Raw genomic sequence first — 8320 nt, 5'->3', positions numbered from 1 at the left:
GGGGTCTATCTGTGGCACAGGTGGAGCTGAACTAGAGTACCGGCCTCAGCATCATATCGTCATGGAGGCATCTAAGGAATAGCCTGGTAGTCATCATCTGAGCTATCACTGGGGTCGCTCTCTACCATACCCTCCTGCTGAGCATCAAGCTCCTCCTCCTCTGTAGCTGCAATGCCCCTGATGATCTCATCCTGCTAGGCTACAGACTCTGGCACATCTAGACGATGACGCGGCTGGCTAGGTGGCTTCACTACACTGTGGTGGAGCATCTGAGTCATGTTGTATGTAGGGAACTCTGTAGTGGCACCACTATACTCTGCCAACATCTCAGGTGGCCTCACTATAACTGCCCTGTGGATCAAGAATGTAATCCAATGAGCATATGGCAGCTGCCTGTGACCTCTGAAGCCCTCTACAATAGTATCCTCCATCTCTGATAGAAGGAGATCCCAAATGTCAAATACAGTCTACTGCATCAGAGAGTTGAGAAGCCATAACTGTATGCGAGTCAAGCCCTCGCGATATCCCATCCTCGGAAGTAGTGTCCTCCTCATGATAGCCTCAAGCACTCTAGTAGTAGGAGTGAGATCACTGGGTGTCTTGCTTGACCCCTCGCCGAATGGCTCTGTGAAGCAATGGCAAACCAAATCTGTAGGGGGCACCATACCACCATGTGGGTGTCTAGGAGGCGCTGTCTATCCATAGCAAACCTCATGAAGCCGGACGGGCTGCTCCTGAAGCCTGAGAATCTCCCTAACCCTAGAGCTCATCAGCCTATAATCTCTGCCTCTGAATGCAAAGTGTATGAATCTGTGGTGCGGGTCAATCCAAAGTATAGCATAGAACTCTCGGACCCAAGGTGGAACATATAGGCCTATCCATCCAAGTAAGTCTGTTAGCCCTAGCAAATAACATAGGTAAGGCCGAATATGCTCTCCAGCTGTTGTTACAATGGACTCTATGTTGCACACCCTCTAAGACTGAATACTGCTCCACTGTTAAGATATGCATTATAGAAATCCTCCTGCAGTGGTGTGTAGAAGCCCTTTGATGCACACTCATTCCTCCTCGGTGGGAACCACTGCTCAAACTCCACAAATCTAAGCTGCTGCACCTGCTTGGTCATGGCGGCCCTCAAATCTAGATGAGTCACTGGAGGCAGACCCTATGGTCTAGGCGGTGGATGAGAAGCCCTCCACTGTGTCACTGGCCTCGGTGTGACTGGAGCACGGGTACGACCAGAGCGGTGAAGCTATGGCTAGGGTGCCTGCTCTGTCTCCTGTGCCTGCTCTCCCTCCTGAGTATGCTCTACTGGCTATGGCTCCTGCTGTGACTCCCCCTGAGGCTGACTCTCATCCAAGACAACTCACCATCCCTCAAGCATGATAGTCCTAGCTAGACCACCATGACGGCGCTCAACCTGCTCAAGTGCAGTCCTCGTTGCTGGTGAGAGCTGATCTGAAATAACAACACCACTCCTAGCACCTCCTCTCTCAGCACAATCTGCGGCCTCTACAACTGCGGCTACTCTCGTTGTATCTGCATCAGGGTACTTCTGCTTCCTTGATGCTAGCTTCTTTGTCGCCTTGCCTTTTGCATCAGTAGGCTGGCGAGGCGGGGGCCTCGGATCCTCATCACCGGGACCACCTCTGACATTCTTGACACGAGCCATCTGATGAAGCTGAAAAGAACAACTACCACTGACAAAGATCAACTGCCAACTGTCACTTCCGAGGCTTGGCCTCGATCTGTACTCGCGAGCTTGGCCCCAAGTTGACTGACAACTGCCACTGAGACCTTAGAAACACCGACTCGCTGCACGTTAGAATAGATCAGATTTATAAATAATAACATTAAACATCTAGAGATGTGAAACCCTAAGAAGCAAGCAATAGGTATGGAATTGAAATGAGGGCTTGCTACTTGACGAACTGGTGATACGAAAAATAGAGGAACAACATGTGGGGAACCACTGGGAATCCTAAGGTTAGGGTGCACTGGTTGGCATGGATCGGCCGTGGAAATCCAATGGCGGTGCTGGTAGTGAGCAATGCAACTCGAGTGCGAGGAGCAGAGGGCGCGGGCACGATCATGGCGACGACGGATTACTATGGGCGGTGCTGCTACGGTGCAGACAAGGCATCACGGGGTGTGGTGGTGGTGCTTGGCATGGCTGTGCGGGAGCGGCGTGGGATGCAGCGGCGCTAGGGCACTAGAGGCGCTGCTGCGGTGGTGCAGGCGCAGATGGCGGCGCTGGATACGGCGGCTCAGGCAATGCAGCGCGGGCGAGGAAACACGGCGGTGCAGAGAAGTCGGTGGGTCGGGAACGATGGATGCATGGTGGATGAGGGTTAGGTCAACGCGAGGCGCAGCAGTTATATGGGTTCCCCGACAGAGCAGATAGGGAAAGAAATAAGAGTTTGAATCCCTCACGTTTTCTACTGACCGGACGCTCCGGTGGCAGCGACCAGACGCTGCCACCTAGCGTCCGGTCGATTCCAGAGAGGTCCAAAACTCCTAGAATCATGACCGGACACGTCCGATCACAACTGACCGGACGCGTCTGATCACAACTGACCGGACGCAGCCAGAGTCCGGTCGATCCTTACTTTGTCTTCTTTGCTTGACCGGACACTGGATCGCCATCTAACCGAACGCTGGGAAAGCACTGTTTTAGCATCCGGTCACTCCTTCTCAGCAGCAGTTCACCTCCTATGAACTAACCGGACGCTGGACATCAGAGTCCGGTGCAGTGTCCGGTCACTCTTGTTCTAGCAAATCTTCAAAGTCCTTCGTGTTGCCTGTTCCCAATCAAGTCCCAACTTCAATAAGATCCAAATAAACACCAATTGGGACTGATATGAGTGACCTCTCTCAAACCCTCAAATTTTTTAAAGTATTTTGCCTTAGGCTATAATTCTTTTTAAGAAAATAGGCAATAAGAGGGCAATTTAAGATAAACGACAAAGCAACATTCATGCATATGCAAAGCAATGCTTGAAAGTAAATCTAGTTGCTTGTCAAGTTTGATCCAAGGTTAAGCTTCTTCACACGCTTTACGGTGGTTATCTTAACCATGTTAGATAAGCCCTAAATGCATTACCACAAAGTAAACATGTTGTATATTATAATGCAATGCAAGGGACAACACAAGCTCATTTTCTAGAGAAATTGCTAAAATCAAGAACATTGAGCTCATTCCGCAATCGACAAAATGTTGCCTCATCTAGCGGTTTAGTGAAGATATCCACCAATTGATCCTCGGTCCTTACACCTTCTAGTGAAATATCATTCTTTGCAACATGATCTCTAAGAAAGTGATCGCGAATATCTATGTGCTTGGTGCAAGAGTGTTGAACCGGATTATTTGCAAGTTTTACCACACTTTCATTGTCGCACAAAAGAGGTACTTTTTTTAGAACTACTCCATAGTCTAGCAAAGTTTGTTTCATATAAAGTATTTGTGCACAACAAGCACCCGCGGTAATGTATTCAGCTTCGGCGGTGGACAAAGCCACACTATTTTGTTTCTTGGAGGACCAAGACACAAGTGATCTACCAAGCAAATGGCACCCTCCGGATGTGCTTTTTCTATCAACTTTGCACCCGGCATAATCCAAATCGGAATAGCCAATTAATTCAAATCTAGCTCCTTTGGGATACCAAAGGCCAATGCTTGGTGTGTGCTTAAGATATCTAAGGATTCTTTTAACGGCAATTAAATGAGTTTCCTTAGGATTAGCTTGAAATCTAGCACACATACACACACTAAACATGATGTCGGGCCTAGATGCGGTTCAATATAACAAGCTACCAATCATAGAGCGGTAGAGAGTTTGATCAACCGTGTTACCTCCCTCATCTAGGTCGAGATGTCCATTTGTTGGCATTAGTATCTTGATTGGCTTACATTCATCCATATTGAATCTCTTGAGAAGATCATTTGTATATTTCTCTTGAGAGATGAAAATCCCTTCTCTCATTTGCTTGACTTGAAAACCAAGAAAGAATGTAAGCTCTCCAATCATTGACATCTCGAACTCCTTCGACATCAATTCACCAAACTCTTTGCAAGAATCTTCATTTGATGATCCAAAGATGATATCATCAACATACACTTGACAAATGAAGATATGTCCATTAACCTTCTTGGTGAATAGTGTGGTATCGACCTTCTCAATGGTGAAGCCCTTCTCAATGAGAAAGTCCCGAAGGTGCTCATACCAAGCTCTTGGGGCTTGTTTAAGCCCATATAACACCTTAGACAACCTATAAACATGATTAGGATATCTAGGGTCTTCAAACCCGGGAGGTTGATCAACATAGACTAGTTCATTAATAAAGCCATTTAAAAATGCACTTTTCACATCCATTTGATAAAGTTTCATTTCATGATGAGATGCATATGCAAGGAGGATACGAATGGCTTCTAGTCTTGCAACCGGTGCAAAGGTATCTCCAAAATCCAAACCTTCAACTTGAGAGAACCCCTTTGCAACTAGTCTTACCTTGTTCCTCACAACAACACCTTGATCATCTAGCTTGTTGCGGAACACCCACTTTGTTCTAAGGACTCTTGCATCTTTTGGCCGCTCTTCAAGAGTCCAAACTTCATTGCAGGTGAAGTTGTTCAACTCTTCATGCATGGCATTTATCCAATCTGGATCTTGAAGAGCTTCTTCTACCTTGGTAGGCTCAAAACAAGAGACAAAAGAGTGATGTGCAATAAATGAAGCAAGTTTTTGTGAGCGAGTCATTACACCCTTTGAAGGACTCCCTATGATGAGATCTTGTGGATGATCTTGTAGTAGAGGTGTATTTCTTCTATTAACCACTTAAGGGGGAGGTTGTGGAGCATCAACATCTTGTGCTTGTGTCACCATTTGCTCATGGGAGACATGAGTATCTTCATTTTCTACTCTCCCATCTTTATCACCATCTTGTGGCACATTTGATGAAGAAGGTGGATCAATCATTTGTACATCATCTTCATCATCTTTAGGCTTGATGTCTCCAACCGGAATGTTCTTCATAGCCTCCCTCAATGGTTCATCACCTACATCATCAAGATTCTCATGTGCTCCTTGGGAGCCGTTAGATTCATCAAATTCCACATCATATGTTTCTTCAACCAAGCCGGTGGCATGATTAAATACTTTATATGCTTTGGACTTTGATGAGTAACCAACAAGAAAACCAATATCACAATGCCTTTGAAACTTCCCTAGGTGTTGCTGCTTCTTGTAGATTAGCATTTGCAACCAAACACCCTAAAGAAGGAGACGTCTGGCTTCTTTCCATTGAGCAACTCATAAGGTGTCTTGCCAAGGAACTTTTGAAGGAATAGGCTGTTTGATGCATAGCATGCGGTGTTGATAGCTTCCACCCATAGAGCTTTGGGGGTGTTGTACTCATCTAGCATTGTTCTTGCAAGAGTGATCAATGTCCCATTCTTTCTCTCAACTACACCATTTTGTTGAGGAGTATATGTTGCGGAGACCTCATGCTTGATCCCAACTTCATCACAATAGGCTTCTATGTTTGTGTTGCCAAATTCTTTGCCATTGTCACTTCTAATCTTCTTGAGCTTCACTTCAAACTCATTTTGTGCTCTCTTGGCAAACTTCTTGAAGTATGATGCAACTTCGGATTTGTCATGAAGGAAGAATACCCATGTATACCTTGAATAGTCATCAACAATCACAAGACAATAGAGATTTCCTCCCAAAGTCTTGTATGTTGTTGGTCCAAATAAATCCATGTGAAGGAGCTCTAGCACTCTTGTGGTTGACATGAAAGCTTTTGTTGGATGAGTATTTGCAACTTGCTTACCGGCTTGACATGCACTACAAAGCTTGTCCTTCTCAAACTTCACATCCTTCAACCCTCTCACCAAATCATTCTTCATTAGCTTCTTGAGTGAGCACATCCCAACATGAGCAAGTCTTCTATGCCATAGCCACCCAAGTGTTGTTTTGGTGAATAGGCAAGTCTTCAAGTTAGCATCTTCGGAGGTGAAGTCCACTAGATATAGGTTGTTGTATCTAAATCCTTTGAATATCACTTGATCATCATCCTTCTTAGATACAACAACTTCCTTCTCGGTAAACAAGCATTGGAAGCCAAGATCACACAATTGTCCAACGGATAGCAAGTTGAAGCTCAATGAAGCAACATATAGCATATTGGAGATAGAATGATCATTTGATATTTCCACTTTGCTTAAAACCTTTAACCTTGCCCTTTGAGTTATCTCCAAATGTGATTCTTTTTTGTCCATCTACTTCTTCATCTAGTGAGGTGAACATACGAGGATCACCGGTCATATGTTGTGTGCAACCACTATCAATAACCCAATGACTTCCACCGGTCTTGTAGTTCACCTACACACAAGAGATCAAGCTTTAGGAACCCAAACTTGTTGAGGGCCCTTCACCTTCTCAACAAGTGACTTTGCAACCCAAATTTTCTTAGGCCTATTCTTGTTTGGAGGTCCTAAGAACATGACTTTCATCTTTCCACTAGAATCCTTTCTAAGCATGTAATGAGCATTGAAGGCAAAAGGTCTAGCATGCTTGGGCAAGGGTTGTGGTGGTGGAGTTTGGCACTCATGGGCAAAGTGGCCTTCTTGTCCACACTCAAAACATCTCTTTGGCTTTAGCTTTGACTTGTGCTGTTGTTGAGCTTGAGCCTTCTTCTCTTGGTTTGCCAAGTACCCAATGCCACTTCTATCCATCTTCATGATGGTGTTCATTAGTAGCTCACTTTAAAGATGCTTACCTCTAGTAAACTTGCTCAATCTAATCTTGAGATGCTCTTTCTCCAACTTGAGCTTCTCGTTCTCTTCCTTGAGTGCATCATTATTTTTCTCTTCCTTGAGCTTCTTGTTTTCTTCTTTGAGCTTCTCATTCTCAAGAATCAAATCACCATCATGATCAAGAGTTTCTAGCACAATAGTGTTGTGGCTTTTGATCTCTTCAAGATCTTTCTTGAGCTTTTCATTATCATTCTTGAGCTTGACAAACTCATCATAATCATTGGCCTCAACCACTTGCTTACCCTTGCTACTAGAACTTTGTTCAATGCTCTCAATGATCAAATCATCACATGATGTAGCTATATCAATCTTAACAACATTGTTAGTAGCATCATGTGGCTCATTGGATAAAATTTCTTGAGCAATGACAAGATTATCATGATTAATCTTATGAGTAGTATATTCTTCTTTTAGCTTGTTATGGCTAGTGATGAGCTCATTGTGTATCCTCTCAAGTTTATCATGTTTATCTTTAAGCTCTTTCTTAGAAGATTTGAGCTCCTTGAGTTTGGATGATATAGCATCATTTGCTTCTCTAAGCTCAACATTAGCCTTTTCCGCTACATCACATTTAGCTAAAAGAGAATCATTCTTAGATTCTAGCTTTTCATTCTTAGCTCTACTCTTTCTAATGATCTTAGTGTATTAATTTAGCAATTTAACAAGATTATCATAAGAAGGTGATTCATATTCATCATCATCACTATCGCTATCATCATTGCTAGCATGTTCATCACCACTACTATCATCATTTGATACCTTGCGTTCACTCTTGGCCATAAGGCATAGGTGTGTAGAGGATGATGGCGGTGGTGGCGGTGAAGATGATGAAGAGTCAATAACAATAGTGGCCACCTTCTCGTTGTCACTATCATCATCACTTGAGCTCTCATACTCAAGTCTTGATTTGCCCTTCTCTTGGCTAGCTTTGAATGCTAAGTGTTTGTCTTTCTTCTTAGTAGAGGATGAGCCATCTTGTGGCGTGATGTGCATGTACATCTCATGAGCATTGATCTTTCCCAAGATTTGTGTCGGTGTAGCAGTGGAAAGATCACCTTGATGAAGCACGGTCACAATATGCCCATATTTGTCAATGGGGAGGACACTCAAGATTTTTCTTACAACATCGGATGGTTGCATTTGAGTGAGTCCAAGCCCATTGACTTCCTGTACAAGAACATTCAAGCGTGAGTATATTTCATTAGCACTTTCTTTGAGAAGCATCTCAAATGAATTTAGCTTTTTCATGACAAAATGATATCGTTCCTCACGCTCGCTCTTAGTTCCCTCATGGAGCGCACAAATGTCCGAACATAGTGCATGGGCGTCCTTGTGGTTCCTCACCCGGTTAAACACATCTTTGCAAAGGCCTCTAAAGATGGTGTTTCGAGCCTTTGCATTCCATTTCTCGTAATTCACCTCATCGCCTTGTAGGTGTGTAGCATCCTAAGGTTTTTGGAAGCCTTGAGAGGCGGCTCTAAGTATACCGACATCTAGAGCTTC

Source organism: Miscanthus floridulus, unplaced genomic scaffold, assembly GCF_019320115.1.
Source record: "Miscanthus floridulus cultivar M001 unplaced genomic scaffold, ASM1932011v1 fs_732_1_2, whole genome shotgun sequence".
NCBI lineage: Eukaryota > Viridiplantae > Streptophyta > Magnoliopsida > Poales > Poaceae > Miscanthus > Miscanthus floridulus.
This window is presented reverse-complemented; position numbering follows the sequence as displayed.